Consider the following 16,764-nt stretch of genomic DNA (forward strand, 5'->3'; position numbering starts at 1 on the left):
AAGTTCACAGACTTGCTAGTTATCAGGTGTATTTCTGTAAATTCAGTTGAGCTTATTCATTTTAGGATTTTATTTAGCTTGCAGTTGGTTTTTTTTAGTTGGGTTTTAAGTGATATCATTCATAGGCTTTTTATCATCCCATTTCATTCTGCCTGGCTGAGAATCATACCCTCCAAGGTAGTGAAGCTAAGAAACCATCCATAGGGGCCTCTTCCTCTTTGCCTCATCTTCTTATTGGTACTTGTACAGACTCTTTACAAGAATATAAGAAGAAAGTAATCTGTGTGTTTTCCATTTTGTACACAGCCTTTAAAAGAATAAATGTAGAAAAAGATTTTTGCCATTAATGGAATAAACAACAACAGCCACCCAAACACCAGATTAAGTCCCAGCTCCCATAGCTGCTTATTGTTTGAATGTGTTTCTTAGATGCTCTTGCTGCTTAGCTTGTTTCAGTTTTGTCTTTTACATTTCATTTTTTATTTTATAATTTTTTAAATTTCTTCTTTTGTATGTTGGTAACATATTTAAAAACTCTAAGAATGGCACAGTGAATACCCATATACTCTGCACTCATGTTCACCAATTGTTAACATTTTGCCACCTTCTCTCTCTTTCTCTTTCTGACTTGAGAGATCCTTTATTTGTTTGTTTGCTTGCCTGTTGTTTCTAAACCAATCTGAGAGATTGTTGGGAATATCAATGAGCATTAACCCTAATTACCTTAGGAAAGATCTCCTCAGAAGTACATTTCTGCTACATAATCACAATGTAATTATCACTCTCAGGAAATTTAACATTGATAAAGTGTTATTATCTACTATGCAATCAATATTCAAATTTCCTCATATGTGTGAATAAAGTTCTTTATAGATAGAGGGTTTTTTTTACGATCTAGGATCTAATAAGGATCATATTTTTCATTTCTTTTCTGTCTTCTTTACTCTAATGAATTTCCCTAGCTCTCTAAAAAACTAGCATCTTCTTCATGATTATTATTATTGTTTTTTTTTTTCATGACATCAATGGTTTTTGAAGAACTCAGGATATTTATTTTGCAGAATGTTCCACAATTTGAACTTAACTTGATTTTTTCCTCCTAAACAGATTTGTTCACATTTGGCAAGAGTAACACATAGATGATGGGGTGTTCCTTAGCTCTGTTGAGCCTTAGTGTGCAACTCACAAGGAATTAGGATTAGATGAACCAAAGCAAGTAAAGCACCTAGATTGTTACATGGCGTGAGGATAGGCAACCTTGGCATAGCTGAAACATTCAGGTTTGGAAGCCAGAGGATGTTGTCAAATGACTGCAGTGACTGATAATATAAATAATCATGGAAGAGTAAATGGAGAGGCAGAGGAGGGTGGTGTACTTTGTATGGCTGAGTGAGTGAAGTGGATATTTTCACTTTTGTGGCTTTGCCTTGCTGCTGTGCTCTCCCCACAGGATGTGTGCCCCATTCCTCTACCAGCCCAACAGAAGGAGCAAGGGCATAGAAGGTTATCTCTTCCAATCAGATCTGAAGATGAGGATGACTTGAAATAGCCCTGAATTATTCACTGTGTTTGCATTAGTGTTCAGCATAAAAACACTAAGAGGAAATGTGCTTACCTTCCGCTTTGGGTTTATATATCTTTGCCTCTGTTTGCCTGGGAAATCCCCCAGTAAAAACTTCAGCAGTTTTCCTAACGGAAATAAGTTTATCACACTTTGTGAATTTTAGTGGGAAACTGGCATTTTCCCCCTGCTTTGCGGGCATTGATTCATCATTTATTTAACTTTAACTTGTTAATAAAATGGGCTGAGTCACTGTCATAAGTCAGGAAATGTCCACTGCATCTATCCAGTTAGCATGAGGTCCTTTGATCCTTCCCACCGTAAAATAAAGGAAATGCAAGTTCTCTCAATTTGACAAGGTTCCATTTTTCTTTTGAAATATTATCTGAATGATACATCGTTTCAGTGATTTAAGCCAAATCACACCACATCACCTAATGTTGACTTAACATTATTATGGGAAGTGGTGTTTTACTATGTCATGTTGATTGAGCCAGTGGTGCTTTATGACAGTGGCTTCCCATAAGAGGAACCCAGTGTCTTGGGAAATGTTAATTTATTGAGTTTTAAAGTATGTCTGTTAGACTAGAGAAAATAAACATTGATGGAAATCTTTTTTTTTTTTTTTTTTTTTGAGATGGAGAAATCTCCCAGTCCCAAGAATAAGTCAGCTAGATTTGTGTCACTGATCTTGTCCAAGAGCATGTTGGCTGCCTCTCTTCATTCCAAAGAAGGCCACAAATATGGTGTACTTTGTAGTATAAGTGACAGACTATGGGACTTGTAGATTTACCAGAGTGGAGTGACATGTAAAGGGCTTCCTATGAGCCCCACCTCTGAGCCAGAGAAGACTGAAAGCAAGGAAAAGATGTGTTCTTCCCCGAAGAGAATACATTCTAGTACAGGAATCAACATCAAAGAATGTTAGGGACAGTTGTTTTTGAGAACATAGTCTAAATACCTTAACCAAATAAGAAATGTCAGTTTCTTGAGTCTATATGAAGTATTGGGAAGACTTACTATTGTCTATTCATATCAGATGTAATATTGCTAGGGTTCTAGGTACTTTGATTTCTGTGCAAACTTTCCGTGCCTTTGAGTAACCAGGGCTGGTCTTCATAGACAGCATTTTCTAATTCACCATTGGCAACCTTTTGTGTCTTTCCTGGATGCCAATGGGTTAAAAATAGCAGTTGTTTTCTATGTAATATCTTTGCAATTATGTAAAGTTCTTTAGCTCTTGTCAAATCAACCTGCTCATTGACTTAGTTTGGTTGTTTCTTCATCTTAATTCTGGATCTTTCTCTGTCTAAAGAGACAGAAAGGATATTCCCTCAATATCTTATCATCCTTGACTAAATGTTATCAGCCTTGAGCTTGGCTTAATACTCAACCCAGAAAGCCTCCTTGCCTCTTGCAGCTCCCCAGTTAAATCACTGGGTCCTTATTATCCATCTTGTTTGTTTTCCATTTCCCAGATGTCTATTTGCTAACTAGATTATTAGTTCTCTGAGGGCAGGAATCTGAAGTTTCCTTGTAACCTCCAGGTTTCCTATGCTTCTCTTCACAGTAGTAGATCCTAAGGAGGGTTTAACAAGCAAAAAGGACCAGTGAGGGGAATGCCTCGGAAACAGGGTTCATTACCAACTCCTGTTTCTAGCCTGGAGGAGTTTCTAAAAAGGATTACTCCCCTTGATTCATTGGTCTGAAGGGTGGTGACCTCAGTTCTCAAAGGTCCTACATCTTGTCTAACCTGCATACTTCTATACAGTACATAGTTGTTTTAATACAAATGTTCATGCATATACACATTGCTGGGAGTCTCTTGCCATTGCTGAGGTTCCGTTTGCTTTCCTGTGGTCTTTAATACTAGATGCTCAATACTAACTATTCTCACATATTTACATCTATAGCATCTAAACAGCTCAAACTAGGCCTCCTTTGCTGTATTGCCCTTCCCAGAACTTCCTGAGTAAACAGGAACATGGATATCTTCACCCATTCACCTTTTCCATAGACATATACGCACATTCTCTCTCTCTACACATAATCTTTTCTGTCTCATTTTCATCTTCTATTATGTGTGCCATAATGGCTAAATCATAAGCATCATATGAAATATTAAAGTTTATAAAAATCAGTCCTAGCACTGAGGTTCATTCATTTATTGAGTCAGTCAGCTGGTGTTTGGGCACCATGCAATATACTAGACACTGAGGATATGTGATGAAGGAGACTGATGGGAGTCCTGCAGTCTTTAAGCACCCAGTCCTGTGAGATCTAACCAGGTCAATTGATGATCATAATTTAGGATGTTAGGAAGGGTTGCTACAGGAGATGGTAGAGGCAACCTAACCAAAACTGGGGAGGCAGAAGTAGAAGAAGAAATGTCTCCTTAAAATCAGAAGGTCTATAGGACTGTATATGTATATATATGATGCATGATATTGCCTGACATATATATATGTATATATTTTATAAACTAAGAGGAGCAAGAGCAGGCAAGAGTGGAGCTTCATAAATAAATGTTGGAAGAGCCTCATGAACTGCTATAAAGAGTTTGGGCTTTATCTAGAGAACAGGCTTTGTGTATTTGGCTAACAGGTACTCTGGTGACTCTGGTATACATTTCAGAGGCCTCTATATCCTATTATCCATTGAGCAAGAGTTCAGAACATATTCTGGGCCCAACAAAAGAATAAATTATTAAGAGTATATGAATGATTTGATTGGATGCTCACCTAATGCTAGGTCACGAGCATCATTCTTTGGGCTTCAGCCCTCTCTATTCAGAAGACAGTTATCCACATTTAGCTTCCCATTAAGGGGTCAATTTCTTTCTAGAAAAGAGACTTACACAGATATTCAAAATTAAGAGAAGTGAGGTCCAAAGTCCACTCCCCCACACACGTCTACTTGAGAATTGAATGTAATGAAAGTTGTTCTGCTGTTGATGCTGTAGGCAAAAAGAGGAAGAAAATTCCAATATCCTAGACTTGATAACGGAGATTACAGCATTGGATCTTAGACTGGAAAAGCTTCAGGTCCTTTTTTCTGTTTTGTTTTCCTTAAATCTGTGGGAAACTTCTGGTACTTCTTGATATTTATTCCAGGGCAGAATAACCCACCAGTCTTAAAACTTCTTAAATATTGATCATGACCACAGCCATGCTTCATCCTCTGTGGAAAATATCAATTGGGTTATAGGCCTTTGGAATGAGCTTTCTTCTCCCAGAGATATTTACTTTACTATTAATAATAGCTTCTTATAAATATACCACCCAGATTCATTCCTAGTAAGTCACCCATACCAGGAAATTGGTGATATTTGTTACTTTCTTCTTACCTACCCAATTATTCTGAATGGATCCTTTGGAAGAAAAATAAAACAACAAAGGTGTTGCTGAGCTAGCTTCCCTAGTCCTCTCTAATCTACCTCCAATTTAAACGTCTGTGTTGTCTGCCAAAATTTTATGAGCCTAATTTCCAGAATCCAATATATTTCTTGATAATGGAGGAAAATAATGAACAAAGTCTACTTGGCTGTCTTCAAATTACTATTAAAAACCTAAAGAACCTAGGAGTCAACTTTGATTCTTCCCTTTGCCCAACACTTTCACGTAAAATTAACCTATAAATCCTGTTAGCTCTACCTTCAAATACATTTTAAGCCTAATCAACTCTACTCCTCCAAACCTACTTCACCACTACCCTGTCCTATCTCAAGGACAACAGCCCCCTAACTGGTTTTCCAACATCCAGTCTTGCCTACCCACAACCTTCTACCGTCACCCACCAACACACACATGGTCTCAGCTCCACACCACAACAAGAGCTGCCCTTAAAGGGTAAATTGAATCATTGAGGGTTTCCTACTGACATCTGTGTTCCTACCATACTTGGAATAAAGTCCAAGCTCCTTTTTCTAGTGTGAAGGGCAGCAGTAATCCTGAGCAGATGACTGATGCTTTCCCATCTCCACGTCCTCCTCTGTGTGACTTCATGGCAAAGCAGGAGATGCTGATGTGAGCTTTTGTGTGTTACTCCACCAAACAGATAGCCTGATTTGTGGTTCGAATGTTCATTCATATCAGACTGTTTTCCATGGATTTTAAATTTTGAAATGCACTATTTCCTTGTTTTCAAATTAAGTATAAACACACATCACAAACTATCTATTAGAAAGTCTATAAAAGGAATTATAATTTTTAAGTGCCAGTGGAGTTTTTTCACCTCTGAATGCCAAATCAGCCATCTTTATTTTGTTCCCGCATTCCAAACAGATCCATTTCATGTGAAGCCTGAGATGGTGTTTTTTTAGTCCCCTTGGATTTTCAGTCAGGAAAGTGAGTCATGACAGTAGCAAGGCTTGAGGTAAAATAGAATTCTTTTTCTTGAAATCTCTACTTGAGTGCATTAGCATGAAGCAACATGGAGTTCGCTAAGCCATTAGAGTATTCAGATGTATGCAATGTGTTCCTTTCATATGCTTTCTCTGAAAGAGCAAGTTATATAGAGAAAGCCTAAAGTGAAAGCCCACAAGCCATTCTAGCCTGAGTCAATATCCACGTTAAAATTACCTCATATCTGATATAGAGAAGCCTGGAAAGGAAATCCTCTGCTTAGGGTTTTAACAGTGTGATCTGGAAATCAACGTCATCTTTTCCCCTCTCAGGTGGAGACAGTTGGAGAAATTGGCGGCTAAGAAACTAAGTATGTTTTTGTAGGTGAAGGACTGTTTGTTCATTAGTGGTGAGGAGTCTTATTGAAGTGAAGAGAAACCAAGAGACAAAGTTCTTTGGGTTAGTCTTTTTTGGTTAGTCTTGGGTTAGCCTCCTTTTCTGAGAAATAGTCTTTAGTTGCTTTTCTGTTTAGTTGCAAGGAGAAAAACTTTTCTCTGTTTTAATCGTCTTCCTCAGAGTAAATGGCTGAAACTGTTCTCTTGAATAAGATATTCTCCCCTCAGAAAAGGAAACTGGTTTCTGGACAAATATCCAAGTGGCCATTCACACCAGTTTGACAAAGGTATCTACCTGGATGCAAGAATTGACACTAAGTTGGGAACCATGTCTATGGGACCAATAGTCTCAACAGAGTATTTCTTCAACAGCAACAGCCAACATTTATTATCTTTGCATAGTACTGGATGAGATGCTGGAAATGCAAAATGATAGCATTTTGAGGATTTAATGCTCTTTCCATCTATAAGAGCCAAGAACCCGTCTCTGCACATGCTAAGTTGCTTCAGTAGTGTCCAACTTTTTGTGACCCTATGGACCATAGTCTGCCAGTCTCCTCTGTCCATGGGATTCTCTAGGCAAGAATACTGGAGTGGATTGCCATGCCTTCCTCCAGGGAATCTTCCTGACCCAGGGATTGAACTCACATCCCTTACATCTGCATTGGCAAGTGGTTCTTTACCACTAGTGCCACTTGGGAAGCCCTAACTTTTCCCTAGAGATCAAATTGCCAACATCTGCTGGATCGTCAAAAAAGCAAGAGAGGTCCAGAGAAACATCTATTTCTGCTTTATTGACTATACCAAAGCCTTTGACTGTGTGGATCACAATAAACTGTGGAAAATTCTGAAAGAGATGGGAATACCAGACCACCTTACCTGCCTCTTGAGAAACCTGTATGCAGGTCAGGAAGCAACAGTTAGAACTGGACATGGAACAACAGACTGGTTCCAAATGGGAAAAGGAGTACATCAAGGCTGTATATTGTCACCATGCTTATTTAACTTATATGCAGAGTACATCATGAGAAACGCTGGGCTGAATGAAGCACAAGCTGGAATCAAGATTACCGGGAGAAATATCAATAACCTCAGATATGCAGATGACACCACCCTTACGGCAGAAAATGAAGAAGAACTAAAGAGCCTCTTGATGAAAGTGAAAGAGGAGAGTGAAAAAGTTGGCTTAAAGCTCAACATTCAGAAAACTAAGATCATGGCATCTGGTCGCATCACTTCATGGCAAATAGATGGGGAAACAGTGGAAACAGTGGCTGACTTTATTTTGGGGGGCTCCAAAATCACTGTAGATGGTGATTGAAGCCATGAAATTAAAAGACGCTTACTCCTTGGAAGGAAAGTTATGACCAACCTAGACAGCATATTAAAAAACAGAGACATTACTTTGTCAACAAAGGTCCGTCTAGTCAAGGCTATGGTTTTTCCAGTGGTCATGTATGGATGTGAGAGTTGGACTGTAAAGAAGGCTGAGCACCAAAGAATTGATGTTTTTGAACTGTGGCATTGGAGAAGACTCTTGAAAGTCCCTTGGACTACAAGGAGATCCAACCAGTCCATCCTAAAGGAGATCAGCCCTGGGTGTTCATTGGAAGGACTGATGTTGAAGCTGAAACTCCAATACTTTGGCCACCTGCTGCAAAGGGCTGACTCATTTGAAAAGACACTGATGCTGGGAAAGATTGTGGGTAGGAGGAGAAGGGGACGACAGAGGATGAGATGGTTGGATGTCATCAGCGACTCAATGGACATGAGTTTGGGTAAACTCCGGGAGTTGGTGATGGACAGGGAGGCCTGGCGTGCTGCAGTTCGTGGGGTCACAAAGGGATGGACACAACTGAGTGACTGAACTGAACTGAACCGAACCTTTCTCTAACTGTGAATTTTTACATATATGATGTTTCTTTTAATTTATTTCTATAGCCAGTTATTGAGTATCATCTTCAAGAAAAGATATTAAAAATTCATTTGTGGTTACTACACTAGTAACCTGACATTCTTCAGATGAAGAAAAAAGTGCATATAAATAGCATATGTTGTTACTGACCAAACCACCACCCAGCCAGTTTCTTTTCAAATTTATGGATTATATTGACTTCTGAGGTCTCATTTAGCAGTGGCTTTCAAAGGCACCCAGCTGTACTTGGCAAAAGTACTGCATTGGATGTCAGTTCTAAAAGTCCTGATGTCGTCAAGAGACTTGTGTTTGCAATTTGAAACCATGAGGAAGGCCTAGAAGAAGCCATTTTTTAATCTACCTATAACCTCACTTTCTTCTGTTTGGACAAAAATAACACTTTTCCTCTCATTTCTCATCTGGCATTCTCATTATTCTCTCTTCTGAATGTTTTTCTCTCATCCAGTGCATTCTGTTGCAGGACAGACTGAACTCTGTGCCTAACACTCTGCTGAACAAGAGAAAGCCTTCCCTTAGCCACAGGACCATGAGTTAGTTCCCTTGTTTTGACCTCCTCAGAGCTGCCCAAGGGATGACATCATTACAGAACTTTTTTACACAGCAGTATTTTTGACATGAAATGTCTAAGACCACTCTGGATAAATGTTCTTCTGGTTGGCACCTTTTTGTAAAGAGGATTTGGCAGAATCAAACTTTTCTTTCCCTTTTCCCCTTCACATCAGATTCTGAAATAAGACAAACAACCAAGTCACAGCCAATTCTGCAGTCAAGATATTCCAAAAAGCCTGGCTCTTGGTTAAATGTGTCCTGCATAATTCATTTCTGTAACATAGCCTGGATGTCCGTTCCCCCTCGCTTTGCATTTCCACAGGGGAGTAATGGTGTGATGCCATAGACCCTGCTGCACTGTGCACAAGAAAAAATACTCTTCTCTGCCTTGGGCATTGAATACTTTGTTTTCTTGACTTATAACTTACTCCATAATCCCAAGTGGAGAAGCATTCCTCCAGAACACTCCATCCTTTCTATTTCCCCCAAATAGTCATTATAACATATATGCTGCTGCTGCTGCTGCTGCTGCTGCTAAGTCGCTTCAGTCATGTCCGACTCTTGTGCGACCCCATAGACGGCAGCTCACCAGGCTCCCCCGTCCCTGGGATTCTCCAGGCAAGAACACTGGAGTGGGTTGCCATTTCCTTCTCCAATGCATGAAAGTGAAAAGTGAAAGTGAAGTCGCTCAGTCGTGTCCGACTCTTCGCGACCCCATGGACTGCAGCCTACCAGACTCCTCTGTCCATGGGATTTTCCAGGCAAGAGTACTGGAGTGGGGTGCCATTGCCTATGTAGCTTCTTTAAAAAGCCTTGATTATCATTTCACCTATAGCCAACTTTATAGCCCTCATTTTGTCATGCTTTATGGAGACTCAGGCAGTTATTTTTTAGTCTTAAGCTCATCCAACTTGATAAATTATTTGCAGTTAATATTGACCCAGACTCTTGTAAGGAGAAAAAAAAACACTAAGCCCTTCCAGAGGATGGATTCAGCTCTTTGAGTAGTTTGGAACTGAATCCTCAGATGAACATACAGCTCTTGGCCTGCTTTGGTCCTGCCCAGATGGACAGTGTTGCAATTACCCACACTTCCCCAAGGCCATTTCTTCATTTTTGAAAGCTAGTCTTGATTGTCTCAGAAGCAGAATTCAATTTGCAGTTCCCCCAGTAACGTGCTGTGATTCATTCGGGGACAAATCTGGATTGAACTGAGTCCAAGTGTCTCTTTTGTGAGACAGAAGGGAAGTATAAGTAGATACTATAGTCACCCAGATGAGTCAGCCAGGAATTCATGAAGTGATTCATAAATTGTTATAAAGACCACTAAAGTCTACTAAAATGGAGTGCTGTCTGGCTATACAAAGTGGGGTATTATCATTGGGGGGGGTTTAGATGTTAAATCAGATGTGAAATCCTTAAAACTGTGCTTTTCTTTTTAGGTTTTGAAAAGGATTCCTTTTTTCCCCTGCTGCAGTCAGCCAACTGCTAAAGCCATTTTTCATTGATTAGTTTTCACAGATGAATTTTAAAACCACTACAGATGATACCCCACAATTCTTTGGGGGAATAAAGAATACCTCTCCAAATCTACCATAGATCAGTTTCTATTCATTATTTCTACTCCCTGGCAGCAAATCAATAATATTTTTCATGTGAATACAATGAGACTAGCTGTTCTGATGCATTCTTCCTTCTTTGGGAGGTCTATAGCCCTCATGGAAGAAAGAAGGTGGGGAGGGGGCGAACTATCCGAGCACATATTAATCTAGTTGATCATGTAAACACCTCTTTTCAAAGTGTTAACCCCCAAAGCAGTGCTAAAACACACAGTCCCACATCGCTTGGCAGTACTGCTTGCATATACAATACAAATGAAGAAAAGTGAGGCATATTTATGACATGCGCTTGGTTTGCAGCACAGCCTATTAATAAAATTTGTTTGAAGAAACATAATTGTTAATTGACACATAGAAATATTTTGGATTTATACATAAGGGAGAGTGTAACTGAAAGGAGCTATCCAGTTGGAAAGACTAAAGCTATAAGCCTGGCTTCGGCACAAAGAACCCCCTTTTAGAACCGAGCGACTTCACCAAAGCAAACTGGGAAACACATAGATTTCTTAAAGGCAGTAGCTTGCTGATGCCCACCCGTCCGCCCCAGCCCACCGCCCCCCCATCCTCATCACCTGGTGGTGAAGAACAAAATCTCAGAGGCCCACAGGAGTCCTCTTCCATGCTCCCTCAACTCATCTCTCTGCCTTGCTTTGCATCTCCATTAGAAAACATCTTACCTTAGTGGGATAAAGTATCTGGAGTACTAACTGTGTGACTTTGGCAAACCATTTCATGTCTCTGGGCCAGATACAATGGTGCACCAACGTCCTTCACCTCAAATGGTTGTATGGATTTGTGAGCTCAGGATAACTTGTTGGAAAAGCCAGAAAACCACAACTAAGTGCTCCTAGAACTAGAAAATTAACCAGATGAGTAAAGGCCTCACTTTCTTTGAGCCTCTTTCCATTTTGAAATAGTCAAGGGAGAAAAAAAAGTCCTAAGATTTTTTTTTTTTTTTTGGAGCTTATAGATATTCTAACACAATTCTATTGTGTTAGACAGCTCTTAAGCATTGGGTATATTTTTAAATCAGAGATACCTTAAATGTACCTTCTGTTTAGAGCAGTCATTCCATAAACATGTATTGATCATCCAAAAAATGTGTCAAACATTCATTGTTTAAAGTACTTTGATACCTAATATAAAATTGTTCATAGTTGCCCTCCCATCCCTCACCTTCCATTCTTTGTTTTTCTCTGTAGTACTCATTTCTTCTAGCTCAATACATAGTTCGTAGATTTAAACTTGTTCATTGCCCTGCCTCTTCTCACCACAGTAGAGGTTCCATAAACTCAGTGTCGTGTGTTACTGTATCTCTAGTGCACCTCCCTGGATAGCTCAGTTGGTAAAGAATCCACCTGCAATGCAGGAGACCCCAGTTCAATTCCTGGGTTGGGCAGATCCGCTGGAGAAGGGATAGGCTACCCACTCCAGTATTCTTGCGCTTCCCGTGTGGCTCAGCTGGTGAAGAATCCACCTGCAATGCGGGAGACCTGGGTTCGATCCCTGGGTTGGGAAGATCCCTGGAGAAGAGAAAGGCTACCCACTCTAGTATTCTGGCCTAGGGAATTCTATGGACTGTATAGTCCATGGGGTCGCAAAGAGTCGGACACAACTGTATGAATTTCACTCACTCAGTGCACCCGAAGAACTTGGTTGGTGCTCAATAAATACCTCATGAATGAATAGATGAATATGTTATCTCGGATTTTATGACCCCCCAGTAAGAGGTGAGAGTATTTTGCACTTGAAATTGAGGCTGAGAGAAGTCAGGGAATTTATTCAAGATTAGCTAGCTAATATAGCAAGGGGTAGAGCCACACTCCAAGCCCAGGGGATCTGACTTCTCGTCCATCTGTCTTCTGTGACATCCATCTGCCTTTTCTGCCATTTGCAATTTCTCTGCACATGAATTTCACCAGTTCTACATGTTTCAGTTAGGGCCTATTGTTCTATGAAACAATCTAAGATTGAGTACTGCATGTACAGGAGAGCTCTTTGCTTCTGGCCCACGTTACTGCAAAGTGGGGAAGCTCAGTGTGAACAGAGAGGGGGAGCAGGCCACAGAAGGGAAGGAACATAACCAAGTACATATCCCCAAATAATTAGACAATTTCCAAGGTGTGTATAGATAAATATTTGCAGAGACCTTTCTAAGGTTCCCCCATGCCCCAAACCATTGAAACATGGCTCATGCTAAGGTTATATAAACTCCTCCACTAAATGAGTGGAAATAGTTGACTCAGTTCTCTGGTTTGCTATTTATTGTGTGATCTGCTTCTGATAAGAAGTGATTTTTTTTTAAATTCCAGTCTGCTGTGTGCATATTTATGTAACAATTTTCTATTGTTTCAAAGTATAAAAGTCAAAGAAGAGACTGGTAAGCTATGTCAAATGAAATCTGTAAAATGTCAACTGCAGATCAGCAGCTAGGGGACAGAGTTGGACCTAGAAAGACATCAGACATTCTGTCTTCTGACTCTGAGAAACTGCTGTCACTCAGAATGAATGAGAGTGATGATACCTTGTCTTGACATGATGGGGCATGAGATGTTCCATAGGAGGAAAATTATAAATCTCTAAAATTTATACTCAACATTAAAAGTCTATATTTTATCATCAAAAAAATTAATTCACCTCCTTTGGAGTTAAAAAGAAATCTTTCTCCTTTGGGAAGAATATTCAGACCATGTTCATTTGACATGTGCGTGCACAAGTTAAAAAGACTAGGTTGGAAAATAGGTGAAGACACTAAGAAAATGGGATTTCGAGGCCCCCTCCACCCTACCTTCAGTAACAATAACAACATTGTGTATTTTGCTTAGTGAGTTTCTGTTTAAGTATGCATGTTTTTTATTTGTTTGCTTGCTTTTGAAGTAAGTGGCTTCAAACTACTCAAATTTCTTGAGGTTTTTTTTTTTTTTTTTTGCTTTTTAAGTAACATTCCTGGCATCTCTCTTGCTGTAAGTTAGTGATTGCTTTTGGTTGCTCCCAGGGCCTTGCTTTGCACCATAGAGCTTTCTCCTCTGCTTCTCTCCTGCCCTGATTCTCTCATACCTGATTCTTATTTGCTATTTTTATTTCTGTGAGCTAGTTAACAAGTAAGCAAGTTTATAAAAACTAAGTTTAAGTTAATAGATTGTAAGATTTTTCAATAAAATACTATGTAGTGTTTTTTAGGCGGTAACAAAATTGATTCTATATACTAGAAAGTCTGTCATATTTATGCAGTCATTTCTTACAGTGGACTTTTTTAGTGCTAAATTCTTATTTATTTCTTAGTTCCTAATAATTTTCTGGATTATCAAGATCACATCTCTTGCTTTTCATCTCTCCTCTATGTATGTAAAAGTTAGAATTTCTGTACCAATTCTTTTCTTTTAAAAGCAAAGACTACTTTAGGTGTGCATTTATTTCATTTAGAATAGTATATATTTAAATTTTTATTAATGCTTTATACAGAGTATCATACTAGATTTTGAAATTATATGAACTTTATGCCATATAATCTTATTTATTTTAATAATGGAATAAAACCCGGCCTGAAGTAGCAAAAAGCAAAATGTAAGGTCAGCTGAGGGCTCAGTATTATTTTATTCCCCCCAGGTTTATGAGATAGAGTATGCTAAAATCTTGTCATGTATGTACTTTCACATTTTTTTCCTTTGTTCAACATTACTTCTATAGTAAGTAATATGTGGTAGCCAAGAGAGCATGGCTGAGTGTGAAACTTGTGTGACTGAATAGATAAGAATGATTTGTAATTAGCATGTAATTATATACTTTCTGGATAGATGTATAGATATATAATTTATATATAGATATATAATCTAAATATAGATACAGAGGTCTGTTGTATGAAATTAACATTCTAGATGACACCTAATATGCTCAAATGAATTCTGTTCTTTTAGTTGGTTGACTATGCTACTTTTTTATAGCTAGTAATCATAATTCATGCTAGTCACATCATCACAAATTACAAAAATATAAAGTTTTATATTGCTGACAGTCTTTGCCTCCTTCCCCTTCCCCATACACATTTTCTACTCTTTATTAATCAAACTTTTATTTATGAGTTAGATTTATTGTGCTGTGAAGGAGGGAGTTGTGAAATAGAATTATTCTCCTCCATCAAGCTATTGATTCTAAGATCACGCTTCTAAATACTATAACCTGCCCCATCTATACATCTCGGCTCTGTCAGTCCTTAACAGGCAGAAGTACCAGGAGAGGAGACTGAAAAGCCACCAAGAACATGTTGCATCTTTTATTCCCAAACAAAGAAATACAATTAAGAAACCAAAGAATCTTGCTCCTCCCCCCCCCAAAAAAAAACAGATTTGAGATGCCAAAGATGGCTATTTAGCAGTGATGTAGGTTTCCTTCTAATTCAAATCCACCCCTTTCTCTCCCTCCCTAGCGATCTTTTGCTAACGGGATTCTGGTGTTGGTTGGTGGTGTGAATTCCCTCTAGCCCCAAAGTCTGTGGTCTCACAATTCCTCTTTTCTCTTCCACAACTTGAGGGCAGCCTGTGAGAAACACTGAGGACATGTTCCCCAAGAAAGTGAAAGTGAAAGTGAAGTTACTCAGTCGTGTCCGACTCTTTGTGACCCCATAGACTGTAGCCTACCAGGCTCCTCCGTCCATGGGATTTTCCAGGCAAAAGTACTGGAGTGGGGTGCCATTGCCTTCTCCAAGAGACCTTCCCCACCCAGGTATTGAACCCGGGTCTCCCGCATTGTAGGCAGACGCTTTACCGTCTGAGCCACCAGAAGTTCCCCAAGAAAATAGCTTCTATACAGGGAATCTTGGCATGCAAGTTTTTAATAGAGGTTATGGGGACAATGTCAGGGTTACCTTGCTCTGTTTTTTCTCAGAGCAGTGGGCCACTCAGCACTCTTTTCAGACTAATTCCAGTTAAGATGATGTGCTTGGAGAATATATATTTATCAAACACAGAACACTGAGTTACTGTTCTCTTCCAGCAGAGAGAAGATACATGTTCTTGATTAAGTAGGCATCTGAACCTAGCAAGTTTCTTGAAGGAGCCTCTGACTTCTCTTCTCCATAACTATTCCAAATCCTCCCTTCTTGGTTCCTATGTCATCTTTTGCATTGTCTCATCAGACCTCAAGAAGGGGAATGCAGGAAGAAATGGGATTTCATCTCATGGTTTCTTACTGTAACAATACAAATGTAGAAGCTCTAAATTGTTAAATACTGTGGTTCGAAACATCCTCCCTTTGATTCATCAACAACCCTACACAAAAAGCCCAGGAAAATTAAGTGACCTGTTTCTATGAAATAAGTGGTGTACACATATGGTGACATCTACACGTTGTCATAAAACAAAGCTTGGCTTTCTACACAGAAACAGCCTGTTGAAGATTTTCAACCTCCTGAGTCTTTGGGGGACAACCAAATACTTCACTGCTAATACAATTTTCCTGCTCATTATCGTGATGCTTCCTTTCACTTCATTGACAGAGTCCCTGCTCCTATCTCTATCACACTTGTGCCAGCCCCCTACTGAACTGGCAGATCAAGTGTTGGGTTTTTTTGCAGGGGGATGGGGGGTTGGAAAAGGAAAGTTAACTTTATTTTGAATGCCAGCAGCTATGAGAGAGACAAGCAGCACTTGTCCAAAGGCTCCCCTCTCCCCCTGACAATTTTGATAGTCTGTGGTCATTGCTCAACTTTAACATTGTTCACACAAGTACACTTCAAGGAAACTTCAGTGTTAGAAAGTATAAGGTGTCATTTTAAACCTAGTGAGTCATATCCTGCCAGTTCCCTTACAATTAGAAGATCAATGGATAGTTATCATTTTATATCTCAGGTTAGTTGATATCACTTTATTTAAACACCTGTATGTTCTGCCTCAGAAACTACCAGTAATCTTACTGAGATTGGCATCAGTTCAGTTCAGTCGCTCAGTCATGTCTGACTCTTTGCAACCCCATGAATCGCAGCATGTCAGGCCTCCCTGTCCATCACCAACTCCCAGAGTTTACATGTCTGACTGCAGAAATGTCCCAAATCATGTTCCTGTTACACCTTGGGCAATGTTTTTTGCCAAGCACAGAACCTACACAGATCTCTGAGTTCTGGATTTCAAACCACACTTGACCTTTGAGGTGTAAGTTAATTTATACTTGACAAAAGAAAATATATTGTTTAAAGAGAATAGGACTAAAGAGGCTTTAATAAAGTCATAAACAAAATGTTTATGAGCTAAGTGTAAATGAATCAGAAACATATGAATCAAATTTCCCCTAAAATGCAAACGGGTCTAAATATTAGTGGAAGGGGGGTCTGACAAAAGATGTGCTTTGAATTTCACCAAGCCCAGAGTAT

The 16,764-nt window shown here is 39.3% G+C and overlaps 1 protein-coding gene across 10 annotated transcripts in view; it reads left to right on the top strand.

Moving 5' to 3' along the window:
* GLIS3 (GLIS family zinc finger 3) overlaps nt 1-16,764 on the top strand; it is a 674,355-nt gene that overhangs the window by 623,465 nt on the left and 34,126 nt on the right. The window lies entirely within an intron of this gene.

Source organism: Giraffa tippelskirchi, chromosome 1 (assembly GCF_054371585.1).
Source record: "Giraffa tippelskirchi isolate mGirTip1 chromosome 1, T2T-mGirTip1v1.2.pri, whole genome shotgun sequence".
In the NCBI taxonomy this organism is placed as follows: Eukaryota; Metazoa; Chordata; class Mammalia; order Artiodactyla; family Giraffidae; genus Giraffa; species Giraffa tippelskirchi.